Source organism: Eschrichtius robustus, chromosome 5 (assembly GCF_028021215.1).
Source record: "Eschrichtius robustus isolate mEscRob2 chromosome 5, mEscRob2.pri, whole genome shotgun sequence".
NCBI classification, from domain to species: domain Eukaryota; kingdom Metazoa; phylum Chordata; class Mammalia; order Artiodactyla; family Eschrichtiidae; genus Eschrichtius; species Eschrichtius robustus.
The window spans coordinates 122,621,743-122,636,556 of NC_090828.1; the positions used below are offsets into that span (position 1 = coordinate 122,621,743).

The window sequence follows — 14,814 nt, forward strand, 5'->3', positions numbered from 1 at the left end:
TACCTCACACCATACACAAAAATTCATTCAAAATGGTTCAAGATCAACCGTATCACAGAAAGTGTATCTTCCCCAAGTTGGTGGCCTACAACTTTTACTTCTGACCTCCTCACAATCTTCCCACATTGCTTTAAAACATTTAATACTTTTGTATTAAAAGGTTCATGGTTGCATTATAACCATAGTGAAACTTAACAAGCACTAATATCACTTTCTTCGCCCAAATTATACCTCATTTGCTGTCTTTACAAGAGAACAAAATCTTTTATTTTGTCTTACAGATGATCAATTTGCTTAAAATGCAATTATCTAGTTGAATAATGAATGTACAGCTTCTGTTGACAAAATCCTTTTCTAGCAACTGGAAAATGAACAATATAGATGACTGATATCAGATTCTTTCTAGTTCATATGAAGCAAGCTTGTAAAGTGAAAGGCAGCAAACCCTAATAAAATAAGAATGATCTGGCATTTAGGGGAAACAAGGCATATAAAATGAAAATGGAAACTGCGTGTTGGGTATGCTTGACGTAGAAGTATTTCTATTGCATGCAAATGTACATGAACAATAAGAAATGTATGACTGGTATTTTGCAGAGAATATTTGTTTAAAAACAGATGCTTTGGGACTTCCCTGGTGGCGCAGTGGTTAAGAATCTGCCTGCCAATGCAGCGGACATAGGTTCGAGCCCTGGTCCAGGAAGATCCCACATGCCGCAGAGCAACTAAGCCCGTGCGCCATGACTACTGAAGCCCACGCGCCTAGAGCCTGTGCTCTGCAACAACAGAAGCTACCGCAATGAGAAGCCTGCACACCACAACGAAGAGTAGCCCCCGCGACACAACTAGAAAAAGCCCACACGCAGCAAGGAAGACCCAACACAGCCAAAAATAAATAAATAAATAAATAAACAAAACAAAACAAAAAAAACCAGATGCTTTTTTCCCAATACTATACAGGAACATATATGTAACTAAAGGGTATTTTTTTTCTGTAATTGACTTAATAATTTTAAAATAATTATAGGTTCACATGAAATGTAAAAAACAGTACAGCAAGCTCTCATGTACTCTTCATCCAGTTTCCCCCAATGATAACATTATACAGTTGGCCTTCCATATCCACAGGTTTCATATCTGTGGATCCAACCAACAGACTGAAAATACTCAAGAAAAAAATTTCAGAAAGTTCCAAAAAGCAAAACTTGAACTTGCCGTGCACTGGCAACTATTTATGTAGCATTTGCATTGTAGTTATCAATACAACGACTTACATAGCATTTGGTATTATAAGTAATCTAGATATGGTTTAAAGTATATGGGAAAATGTGCGTAGGTTATATGCAAATACTATGCCATTTTATACAGGGGACTTGAGCACCTGTGAATTTTGGTATCCAAGGGGAGTCCTGGAACCAATTCCCAGTGGATAACAAGGGATGACTGTGTAAGTATAGTTCAATATCAAAACCAGGTATTGACACCGATATAATCCACAATTTTATTCAGATTTTACCAATTTTACATGCACTCCTTCGTGTGTGTGTTTCTATGTAATTTTATCACATGTATATAGATTTACATAACCACCACCACAATCAAGATACAGAGCTGTTCAATCACAGCAAAGATCCCTCATGTTAACCCTTTACAGTCACAACCACCCTTATCCTCCCACCCCATCCCCAATGCTTGGCAACCACGGATCTGCATTCTAATTTTGTCATTTTGAGAATGTTATATAAATGGAACCATGTGGTTGTCCCACTTCAAGATTGTTTTTTTCACTTGGCATAATTCCTTCAAGATCCATGCAAGCTGCTATATACTATGGTTTGTTCCTTTTTATTGCTGCATAGTATTCCACGGTATGGATATAGCATATGTTGTTTAACCATTCAGTCATTGAGGGGTATTTGGGTTGTTTCCAGTAAAAAGATACTTAAACACAGAACTTCTGTAATAAGCTGCTTCCCCGAGAGGACTTTTAACATGAAGGCCTTATGTTCATTTAAGCCATTGCTTTGCATAGATGTACAGATTTTTTCCCCCCACAACATGAAAACTTAAAGAAAAAAAAAACTTTAAATCCCATAGCTGCCCTCCCCAGTGAGGGCCAAGACAACAAAGTGAATCTGCAGTTAGTTAAACTTCTAACTCAGACTGTAAGGTGATATTTTATACCAGTATGGAACTTCTTTCATGTAGAAGGCAGATTAGTGAAGTTAATTGCACAAGTAGACCACAAAAGTAAATTATATCTGTCACTGATCAAGCTAAAGTTGGGAGAAGTCAAATTATTTTACTTTAAACTCTTAAGACAATATCAAATTATTGACTTTTAAGAACAAAGGTCAAGAGTTAAAAAGGAATGTAGTTTATGTTCCATACTTAATTTCTTTTGGAGAGAAAGTAGCTTTAGGGAGTTGTAGATGAAAACTTTAGTCAAGCAGGCTACAAGAACAATCACTTAAACATGTTATGTGGTCTAGTATTTATGAAATAAGAAGGCTCAAAAACGTCAGTTTGCTTGAAGCAAGCTTACAGGTAGAAATTAAGAAAAAAGTCGCAAATCTACAACTCAGATGGCAAAGAGAATAACAAAAATCATAAAGTGTAGGCTTTCAAAACTCATAGGAAAAAATTTCAAGTTAATAGGTATGTGTGGAAACTAAAAAGGTAAGAAGAGGCAAAATAATAAAGGATAAAATCTGGGAATAAAAAACCAAATTGCAGGAAAATAAGGTAGAGAACTCGTTTTGAGCCAGGATTAAATAACTCATCTCTTATTTCAACCATCAGCCAATAACTATTAAATTAAATCCTAGAAAAATACACATACTTACCAGGTATAAGCAAATCTGTTATTATATAACATATCCTTATTTGGAAAGCAAAGTTAACTTAATAAAATTGTTTGATTATATGATTTGACTCTTTGCCCATGTCTGTATTACTAGTAAGCGTTATCAGAATTCACAGGGATCAAGTGGGAAAATTATTTTACTCCTTTAGAAAAAGACTACTATTATACCGAGAAAAAACTGACACGCTCCCTTCTCTTTATGATGACCGTCTTAGTTTATTCATCTTAAGTTATAAGTAGTAAGTTATCATCACTGTATGTAGATATGACTGAAAAGATAGTGTACTGATTCTGTGGTTTGGAGCAGCAAGTGCTATCTGAAAAGTTCACTACCATTTGGAACCACACCTCTTTGACATACAGACTGCCCAACATATTTACAACAGATCATGACAGTGTTAATAGTGAGATTTTCTAATGCAAATAGCAGCAATATAATGTAAACCTATCAGTCTTAAGGATTTATTATTGTAACATTTTCAAGAATGGAAAAAATAAAACTGTTATCAACTCTCAGTGCTTCTTTATTTCTAAGGAATTAAAACTTAACATTAGGGACTTCCCTGGTGGCACAGTGGTTAAGAATCCGCCTGCCAATGCAGGGGACACGGGTTCGATTCCTGGTCTGGGAAGATCCCACATGCTGCGGAGCAACTAAGCCCGTGCGCCACAACTACTGAGCCTGCGCTCTAAAGCCCGCAAGCCACAACTACTGAAGCTTACGTGCTACAACTACTGAAGCCCACGTGCCTAGAGCCCGTACTCTGCAACAAGAGAAGCCACTGCAATGAGAAGCCTGCGCACCACAATGAACTAGAGAAAGCCCGCGCGCAGCAAGAGACACAATGCAGCCAAAAATAAAATAAATAAAAATAAATATATTTATTAAAAAAACCCACAAAACTTAACATTAACTCAAACGGGTATAATTATGTATTCTATAGTGCCAGTACAAGAACATCTCTTTCATTACTCGGCAATTCTTGTCTTCTGCATAATATTTGAAAAAGTGTATTTCAATTTACAAAATTTTCTACGCTGCTGCCATTTAATGTCCCTCGAAGGAGCATCCAACTGTACTGGGTTCAATAACTTCGGAGGTCCACCATAACATTATATACTTCAGCTCGCTATTCAGCATAAGGTGTAGCTGCCTTGAACCCTGACCTGGAATTACTGTCAAAAGGCTTCATAATAAAACTGTTTTCAGGCTAACTTTAAACTTGTCTCACTGTACAAACTCCAAGGACACTATCATGTGTGAAGACCCAGTACGTTTTCAAAAGTGCCTGGGAGGAGAAAGGAACAGTGTGTCTGGCATGTTGTACCACAGAAAAGAAACACTTAAGAACTGATAAATAATGAGAATTAGAAACAGCAACAAAACAGTAGTCAGCCTATGGCCAGAACGAATTCAAACAACTTGCTTAATCTTAACACTGTAAAGAGTTCAACAGTTGCTTGCCCCTGGTAGCACAATGAATGTGGATAGCAACTATATAAACTTGATCTTGAAACATCAGCTAAATAAAATTTAAAAGATATTATAATGATTTATCACTAAAATAATTTACCACATACTTTTATTCCAGATAATCCATTTGAAATAGTCAACAAACACCTGCATTTTACTGCAAAATAAAAAAATCTCCTATAGGGACTTCCCTGGCGGCGCAGTGGTTAAGAATCTGCCTGCCAATGCAGGGGACACAGGTTTGAGCCCTGGTCCGGGAAGATCCCACATGCAACGGAGCAACTCAGCCCGTGCGCCACAACTACTGAGCCTGCACCCTAGAGCCCATGAGCCACAACTACTGAGCCTGCATTCTAGAGCCCTCAAGCCACAACTACTGAGCCTGCACTCTAGAGCCCACGAGCCACAACTACTGAAGCCTGTGCGCCTAGAGTCCGTGCTACGCAACAAGAGAAGCCACCACAATGAGAAGCCCGTGCACAGCAATGAAGAGTAGCCCTGGCTCGATGCAACTAGAGGAAGCCTGTGCGCAGCAACAAAGACCCAACGCAGCCAAATAATAATAATAATAATAATAAAAATAAATAAAACAACAAAGACTAGATGTTTCCAAAACATTATTAAAAAAAAATCTCCTGTAAAATAAATGACTCTTTTGTACCTGATGACCAATTTCCCACAAACCTTTCCCTTTGAAAATGGCTAATTACAAACTGCACTTAAAGTCACAACATAAACGAAAATCCCCACAGTACTCCTAACAGAACATGTTCTGAGGCTCCAACAATACCGTGTGCATTTGAGAAACAAACTCATTCTCTTAATGTGTGAAAATAACAATAGTTAATATTTAACATATTGATACATACTATGTGTTAGGCACAATGTGAGAGGCTTTACATACTTCATCTCTAATCCTCACAACTCCGTGAGTTAAGCATAACCACCCCCATTTTACAGATGAGGAAACTGAACTGAGGCTCATAGAGGGGTCCTGCAGCTAATAAGAGAATACAGAAGCCTCCTACATTTTCATCAGCCCTTTCTGTACATAAGGCACATGAGATCTGAAAGCATTATAGTAATTTATCAATTACCCAACAAGTTTTAGAAAATGCTATGCTGAGTAATGTATGCTATGGGTACTTTTTGTGGGGAGCTGAGGGGACTTACCCTTCAGGGTTATACTCAGGGTTTCATTTTTTAATTCTAACACACCAGCCAAATTTCTTTCAGGTCCTGAATCTGTGAATCTATGTCAATTCTCTAGGTATATTAGTTATGGAATATGGAAGATCATTAAGCCATTATAGTCTTCTCAGACCCTGAAGAAATGGTCCAATACTTAGTCAAAACTCAGATATTTCTTCAGAACCCAAGTTTATTCTGGTAACAAGTAAGCCTCAGGACTGGGCCCGGGGTTTTACCTCTGATTACAGACATGTCTAAAACAAATTATAGAATCCATTATTTAAGAACATATTCACCCCCCACAAAGAAGCAAGGACTGAAAAGATGAGCACTCAATCAACACGTGAGGAAGAAGCATTCCCTCTCAAATATGGCCAAATATGTCAAATTTTGTTAAGCTAGGGTGTGTCCAATTAACCTAGTCACACTGGTATCCTACTATGTTAAATATTACACAGATTTTACTGTTTCAAATATTACAAGTAGGTGGGCTGCCAGAATGACTTTATCCATCTTTTCATTATTCAAAAGTTCTTGTAATCATAGACATTTAGGCTAAAAGCAGAGGGTTTCTTCAGAATTACAATTAGGCAAACCATAACCTCAGAGAGATATATACATACATGCATATACATATATACAAATATACACATATATATATATACGAACACTTTTTTTTTTTCAGGAAAATCATATTAGAAAAATCATCTGCTATTTACTAGGCTCTTTGTCTTTTACTTAGTTGACTTGCTACCCCAATTATACGCGGGACCTGATGGCCTCAACAGTTTGTTTCTGCATAAGAGCAAGCTCAAAGAACAGAGGCACTCTCCTCTGCACCTAGCAACAAAAAAAGAGAGCGACTAAAAACTTCAAACACACAGGAATCTGGGGGGCAGAGCCTAAGGCTCACCCATAATGTGGGTAAATCTGATCCCCGAGGTCCGTGGCACTGACAGTCATTCAACTTTCTAATATTCCCATTGTGCTTTTTCTGGTACCACACGCAAAACGCACCACCTAACGTTTCATCAACCGGTCGGAATGCCTTACTTCCTTTCTAAAAATTCTCGGGGTGCAAGGCTGGGGGTGGCGGCCGTGGCGTGGGCCGGGGAGCCTGGGGCACCGGCGCCAGCCACACGGGAGAGCAGAGCCACGCACGGCACCCGCTCCGGGCAGGCCTGCTGTGGCTGGTTCCCGAGTCCCTAGGGCTGCAAAAGCAAGCAGCAGCAGCCATGGCAGGGACTTGGGAACCTTTCCCCTGCCTCCTCCGCTAGGCCTCGAGGGGTTTGCTTTTCACATGGCCCCCGGGTGGGGGCGGTGGGCACAAGGTACTGGATGCAGATGCAGCCACAGCCGCAGCGGCGGGCCAGGCGAGCCGGGGCTCCCTCAGAACCCGACCTCCCGGCGAGGCTGGCAGCAGCAGCACCTCGGCGGGGCCCTGGCTGGAGCGCCGACCGCTCGGCGGGGAAGGCCACCTTCGCACACACCACATCTCCCCTGCCTGCCTCCTTCTCCGTTAGCGCTACCGGTTGGCGGGCGGGGGAGGGGAGCGAAGCGCGTTATTCCCGGGGAGCTGGAGGGGGGAGGGGAGGGCATCTCTTACCCGCGTTACTGAGGAGGAGGAGGAGGAGGAGGCGGCTGGAGCGCGGCGCGGCGGGGCGACGGCGGGGCTGGGTGGGTGCAAGTAAGAGTCTTACGAAAGGGAATTAACCCCATCACCAGCCCGGACACCGGCTCCAGCGGCAGCCGCGGCAGGCAAAATCCCGCCCCTTCCCACCACGCACTAGCCCCGCCTCTTCGATCTCTTTGAGGGGCAGTAGACAAATCATAGGTTGTACATCCTCGGAGTGACATGAGGATCATCCAATCACGCCTGAACAAACTGCCTTCTCTCCACCCCTTCATCTCCTCCCGGGCCGCGGGAGAGCCGAGCCAAGTCTTTCTCCACCCACAAGGGAAAAAGAGCCAATCGGCTGTAAGTATCCGCCCTTGAAGGACGCAAAGGACAACCAATGATAAACCTCAGAGGACAGCCATTTTGCCCACTTGTAAAAGAGCCACCTTTTCCCACGAGTCGGAGCCCGAGGTGGGGGAGTTCTGGAAGTTTTTACTGACCTGAAGGTATTGGAAAGACAACCAGATTTTCTCAAGGAGTATTTATATTGCTTTATAGGAGTAAAGGAAAAATTTCGTCCTCCATGTGGTGGGAAGTGGGGAATGCTGCTTCAGGACTTGGCTCCTCCCCTCAGCGGTAACAGGCTCTAAGCCGAACACCTGGTTCTCCAGCCTCAGCGAGGAAAGGCGGGGTGATTGCCCTCTTCGGCTTGCAGCCGACTACAGTTCCCAACGTGCTTTGCCACCGCCTATTTCATCTCCTCCGTTTGCTTCCCGCGAGGCCTGACGGGAATTGTAGTTCCTGGGAGGTACCCACGCCGCCTCATTGGCCAATGAGAAAGGACAAACTTTTGAATGATCTGGAGTTTGGGGCGGGGAACTAGTCGCAGGGCTGTGGTGAAGCCTTTTCACCAACCTAGCAGAAGAGAGAAGGATTAGAAGCGAAAGGTAGTCGAGGAAGAGTTTTCTAAGAACGCCGTAGGAGTTTTAGATTCCTGATATTTACACTCTCTTACTTTCAGTTTGTCCCTTTGAAGTGACTTCCGCTTTGCGGCGGACACAGGCCAAACCTGTGGCGGGAGTTGGAGATTCTGCAGCGAATACACCAGGTGTGGCCGTCTGGGAGTGGCGTGGCGGGCAAGTTGGTAGTTTCTTAACGTGAGAGATAGGAAGCTGAATGGAATTTAATTGCATTTTAGTTAAGAGTGGGTGAAATGGGATGGGGGGAGGGTAGCTCCCAAGTCCAGAATGCCATGCTCCACCGCACTCTTCACTCCCCGAGTCTCGCTTGTTTTGTCTTTTGAGTTGCTCAGGATTAGATTGCACCCATATATTTGTAGAGGGTGCCTCTAAAACCTTCACGTCTTCAGTTTGACTGAAAGGAACCGGCTTAAAAATTCTGAGCTAACTCCTCGCACTCTTACAAACCAACTTCTAAAGTCTGGTTCGAAGGAGAAACGCTACAGAAGGGCTCATGATTGATGAGAATGGTCCCATTCTTTTTTTTTTTTTTATGTAAAGCATACATTAAACACGTGTCGATAGGGTGCCAACTATAGTACACGGAGGAATACAGATCATTAGAAAGACGTTGGAGCCAAAAGCCTAACAAGCTTAGCACGTTAGGCCCGGGTTTATGCCCCCTGTCGGGGGACAAAGTTGAATGTGTTTTTACTGTTGGACGTTCCCTTTGAGGTTGTTTGGGAAACTCATTGAACAAAAGAGATGCAGAAGGTGTTATCAGGAAAGGCCTTCCCTCCCCAAGCCTGATGGCTCTCATTTTAAACTCTTTTTCCTATCATTTTGACTGAGACTTTCTCAGATAAATTCTAACTCAATTTTCCCGGCGGTTTCACTAAGAATTTCTTTTAGAAATCATCTTGTAAATATTTATTGAGCACTTATACTGTATTAGGCACTATGCCAGACTTTGCGGGGAGAGCAGTGCCAAAAAGACAGGCTTCTTGTCCAAAAGTAGTGAGGAAAACAGGCCAAACAAAATGAATCGTAGTGTTACTTGTTCTTCTCATCTCTCTCTAAGTCAAATCTTCGTTAGTCATGTTTTGTAGTTACTTTTTCCATTCTACCTGTGGACTGAAATAAGCATATTTTCTTTATTTTTTTAAAATTGAAGCACTAATAAGTCTGTGTTCGATACTCATGAGTCGTGTTTATGCATCAACTAGATGGTAAATTTTATGTTGTAATCCTTCTAGATATAGGAATGTAATCATACCTTTCAGCCACAGTGTTCTGGTTCCACCAAAGAAAGTGTTGACTCTTGCTTTTTAATGCAGCTGGGAATTTCATATAATTAAGCAGAAGAGTCTTTTATAGATGCTTATTTTTTTTTGTCGTGAGGGCTTCTAGTGTAAATCAAGTCAATAAATAGTAATGGCCATCATTTTATTGAGTGTTTCCTCTGAGCCAGGAATGGTGTTAAGTGCTTTTAGCACATGTTCCCTTCAGCAATCTGCAAATATTATTCTGTGATGTTTTATACTTGAAGAAGTTGGAGTTCAGTGAAGTTCAATAAGACTTAAAAAATTTTTTTTTTATTGCGGTACAGTTGATTTAAAATGTTGTGTTCGTTTCTACTGTATAGCACAGTGAATCAGTTATACATATACATATATCCACTCTTTTTTAGTTTCTTTCCCCATATAGGTCATTACAGAGTATTTAGTAGAGTTCCCAGTGCTATACAGTAGGTCCTTATTAGTTTTCTATTTTATATATAGTGGTGTGTATGTCAATCCTCATCTCCCAGTTTATCCCTCCCCACCCTGAATAAGACTTTAAGGCCTTGATTAGTAAATTTTGGAGCTGAGATTCATATCCAGATCTGTCTCATTCCTGAGCTCTTAACCACTGCTGATTCCTGCCTCTCAAATATTTATTGATCCCCCAATATGTGCCAAGCATATAGTGAGAAATGTGAAATTCCATCCTAGGATTCTGGAACCGGTGGTGGCAGTCACTTCCTCTTTTGAGCTATCCTTTGGTATCACATAATACATACTCACTGTATTTAAAACCACAGGAAAATATTAAAAAAAAAAGTAATCTGTATTCCTATTACCCAGAGATACGCATATTAAACCTTGCTGAATATCCTTACAGGTCTCTAATAGGTACAAACATGCATATGAATAGTATAATACTACTTTGCTCTTTTTAAAAAAAAAAAATTATTTATTTATTTATTTGGCTGTGCTAGGTCTTAGTTGCAGCATTCAGGATCTTCATTGCCTCGTGAGGGATCTTCGTTGCATCCTGCAGGATCTAGTTCCCTGACCAAGGATCGAACCCGTGTCCTCTGCATTGTGAGTGTGGAGTCTTAACCGCTGGACAACCAGGGAAGTCCCCTACATTGCTCTTTTTTTTTTTAATAATTTTATTTATTTATTTATTTATTTTTGGCTGCGTTGGGTCTTCGTTGCAGTGCGCGGGCTCCACGTTGCTGTGGCTTCTCTTGTTGCAGAGCACAGGCTCTAGGCGCACGGGCTTCAGTAATTGTGGCTCGTGGGCTCAGTAGTTGTGGCACACGGGCTCTAGAGCACAGGCTCAGTAGTTGTGGTGCTCGGGCTTAGTTGCTCCGCAGCATGTGGCATCCTCCCAGACCAGGGCTCGAACCCGTGTCCCCTGCATTGGCAGGCAGGCTCTCAACCACTGCGCCACCAGGGAAGCCCCCACCATATTTTATTTATCCATTCATCTGCCAGTGAACATTTAGGTTGCTTCCACTTCTTGGCTATTGTTCATAATGCTGCACTGAATGGGTGCGAACATCTCTTCAAGATCTGTTTTTAGTTCTTTTGGATATAGGTGTTCTTTCGGATATATACGTATGTATACTTCTGGATATATATATATATGCACACACATGTATTATTTACTTATTTTTGGCTGTGTTGGGTCTCCTTTGCTGTGCGTGGGCTTTCTCTAGTTGCGGCGAGCGGGGGCTACTGTTCGTTGTGGTGTGCGGGCTTCTCATTGTGGTGGCTTCTCTTGTTGTGGAGCGTGGGCTCTAGGCACGCAGGCTTCAGTAGTTGTGGCACGAGGGCTCAGTAGTTGTAGCTCACAGGCTCTTGAGCGCAGGCTCAGTAGTTGTGGCACACAGGCTTAGTTGCTCCGTGGCATGTGGGATCTTCCCGGACCAGGGATAGGACCCGTGTCTCCTGCATTGGCAGGTGGATTCTTAACCACTGTGCCACCAGGGAAGTCCCAATATATACATGTATATACATGTACACATACATGTATATGTATACTTCTGGGTATGTATATACATGTATGTATACCGAGAAGTAGGATTGCTGGGTCAATTATTAACTTTTAAAAGCAATGCTGTCATGAACACCATTTTTGTATGCTTGCCTGATTATCCCTTAAATCTAACTTTTTAGAAATAGTATTATTTAGTGTTATTTATTAATACAGTACTCTATAATTCCTAAATTGCTCTACAGAAAGGTTTTGCCTATTTTCTTTCCTAACAGTGTGTGAGAGCACCTGTTTCCCATCTTTTGTTCTATCCAGTCTGATTGTAAAAAGTGATCCCTCATTTATTTAATTCTGTCTAGTTGAATTCTGTTGATGTTGAGCATCTTTTATGTGTATATTGTCCATTGTTGTCTACTCTTTTGAGTAGACTGTTGTTATCTATCATAGTCCCTTAGTAATTTTAAAGAAATTACTTAAGTTTTTAACTCCTTGTCATGTATTTTGCCTTTACTCTCATTTTGAAATTTGTCTTTTTAACTTTTTAATGCTGTTTTTCTATACATAGTATAAATTATTTTAGTGTCGAAATTTATGTCTTTGCTCTTATGGTTTCTAGATTATTTGTGACGCTTAGAAAAAGCTTGATGATGATCGGAAGTAGATAATAAAACATAATATGTATATATAATTTTTATTTGTTTTTACATTTGGTTTCACAATTTATATATACTTGGTTTTGTTTGGATTCTGTTCTCTTTCATTGTTCTGTCTTTTCTTTGACTTGTACCATACCCATTTTCTTAATTTCTATAACTTTATAATATGTTTTGATATCTGGCATGTACGGCATGCTCCCACTTTTTTAGACATTTTCTTGTCCTTCTCACATTTTCTTGTATTTTGGTGTCATTTTGTCAAATTAAAAACAAACATCTGCACTTCTATTTTTTAAATTTTTTGGCTGCTTCTCGTAGCTTGCCGGATCTTAGTTCCCCAACCAGGGATTAAACCCGCGCCCCCTGGAGTGGATGTGCCTGAGTCTTAACCACTGCACCACCAGGGAAGTCCCAATATCTGCACTTTTATATTTTAACAAAATACAAATTTAACTTTATATAGATATGAAATACTACTTAAAGGCAATACAGAATTTTTTATAGTACGGTCAGTGTTCAATGAGGCATTCTGTGCTTTGTTAAAACATGTTTTTATTACAGAGTTGGATGTAAATGGTGACAGTTTAAGAGCATATCTAATTTTTTAAATTATATAATCACTTTTTTTTACAGAGGCTAACATTTTGTAAGTGGCTTTCTGTAGGACCTGATGACTTCTGAATTCTTATCTCTATTTATAACTACTTATTCCACTGTACCTCATAGCCTTTTCAGAGTACTTCAAATTCATCATATTCCCTAAATCTATTCCTCTTCTCTTCTCCTTTACTCTCTGTCTCAGTTTTTTATTTGGTCAAGAAATATTAACCATCTACTATGAGAGGTATTAGGTAATGGTCAAGAGGCTGGGCTCCAGGCTGCCTAGGCTTGATTGTGCCTTCTGCCTTGTACTCCTTGAGTGACCTTGGGCAGATTACTTTATCAAGTGTCTTTGTTTCCTTATCTGTAAAACTGAGATAAGAGAAGTCACAGGCCGGGGCTTCCCTGGTGGCGCAGTGGTTGAGAATCTGCCTGCTAATGCAGGGGACACGGGTTCAAGCCCTGGTCTGGGAAGATCCCACGTGCCACGGAGCAACTAAGCCCGTGAGCCACAACTACTGAGCATGCGCGTCTGGAGCCTGTGCTCCGCAACAAGAGAGGCCACGATAGTGAGAGGCCCGCGCACCGTGATGAAGAGGGGCCCCCGCTTGCCGCAACTGGAGAAAGCCCTCGCACAGAAACAAAGACCCAACACAGCCAAAAATAAATAAATTAATTAATAAAAAAAAAAAAGTGACATTCTTAAAAAAAAAAAAAAAGTCACAGGCCATTGTGAGGCTTAAATGACTTAATATATGTAAAACACTTGAAATAGTGCCTGGTACTTAGTAAGTGTAGGTTGGGTTTTGTTAATATTGTTTCTGTTGACCTGGCTGATGCTAGAGTACTGAAGTAAAACAGTGATAAACAGGACGTTTGTGGTCCTTGACTTTACGAAGGCATTCTAATAGGAGGGAGTAAACAGATGAAAATAATTGTCAATCACAGTTAAGTGTTTAAAGGAAACGAATTGGTATTGAGGAAAATGTAGGAGAGTCCAATTGGGAACTACTGCAGTATTCCAGTTGAGCACTGATGGCTTGGGGTTGGTGATGGCAATGGAACTGGAAAGAAATGAATGGATTTGAGATATATTTTGGGAATAATTAATAATAAGTGGATATAATTTGGTGGTTAAGAAGCAGAAATCAAGAATGAACTCAGGTTGCTGGTTTGAGTAACTTGCAGGGTTGCACTGTTGCTGGGAGATTTGGTCGGGGAGCACACAATTTGATAGAGAAATCAAGACTTTGGTTTTGGACACTTAGGCTAGAAGTGTCTATGTGTATGGTCAGGCTGCTTAAGATGGTTGTTCTCTTGCTCTCTGTACGTCCCCTGCTCCATCCCTGCATGCTTCGCCTACATCCAACTCACCTGACTGACATTCCTATAAGTATTTCCCCCAGGCCCCAGCTAGTGATTGTTCTTATCAAAGGGGCAGTGAGAGGCGTGCCCCACTACTGGTTTCCCTGGTAACTAATGCCCCCACCTGCGTCAATTCCCCTATAACTGGTAATCTCCCCTAACCCCTGGGAGCGAATACTGCCACCTTGTCCTGCCCGCCTTGCACCGCGCACGGTCGGGTATTGCTCCAGGACCCTGCTTCAGACGTGTAAACTCCCCCATCCAGTAAACCACCGATGTCTCTGTTGCTGACTCCAGGCTCTTTCTTCGGTCTTAAAGCTGGGCAAGTGCAGGCCTTGGAGGCCTGCCGGGTGCAGCCCAACACTTTAAGATTTTCAAAATGTCAGGTAGGTAATTAGATGTAGGATGTAGCTCTGAAGCTAAAGAGATTATAAATTGTACTACCCGGACTATTTGTGGTAGCCTTTGAAAAGGTCGTCCCTGTCCCCACATCCATTCTTCCAAATTTGACAAGGTAATCTTTGTAAAGTAGCAACTTGGTTAAACTCTAGAAAAGGCTCCCAATTTCTTACAGACTAAAGTCCAAACTCTTTTTAGCATGGCTAAAGAGAGAACCTCTCTTTGGTTCTCTCATATGAGAACCTCCCTGACCTGACCTGTTTTTACTTCTTTACCACTTATCACAAAGCATCTTATTTTTTAGCCATACTAAACTGCTTAGTATTTTCTGAAACTGTGGTATTGGAAATATGGCTTCTTCCTCCCTAGAATATCCTTATGTTGATTCTCCACCGGCAAACTCCATTCTTCCTTCAAGT

The 14,814-nt window shown here is 41.3% G+C and overlaps 1 protein-coding gene across 6 annotated transcripts in view; it reads left to right on the plus strand.

Annotated features, from left to right (window-relative positions):
- The first annotated feature begins 7,607 nt into the window (after nt 1-7,607).
- The window catches only part of ZRANB3 (zinc finger RANBP2-type containing 3), a 280,181-nt gene continuing 272,974 nt past the window's right edge, over nt 7,608-14,814 (plus strand). For 3 of the 6 annotated variants that reach the window (XM_068545218.1, XM_068545214.1, XM_068545219.1), the window contains exons 1-2: nt 8,054-8,257; nt 10,369-10,474. The gene's annotated coding sequence lies outside the window, so the exon portion shown is untranslated. Of the gene's footprint in view, nt 7,656-8,043; nt 8,258-10,368; nt 10,475-14,814 lie in introns of those variants that run through there. The other 3 variants (XM_068545216.1, XM_068545215.1, XM_068545217.1) reach the window with 3 other exon arrangements.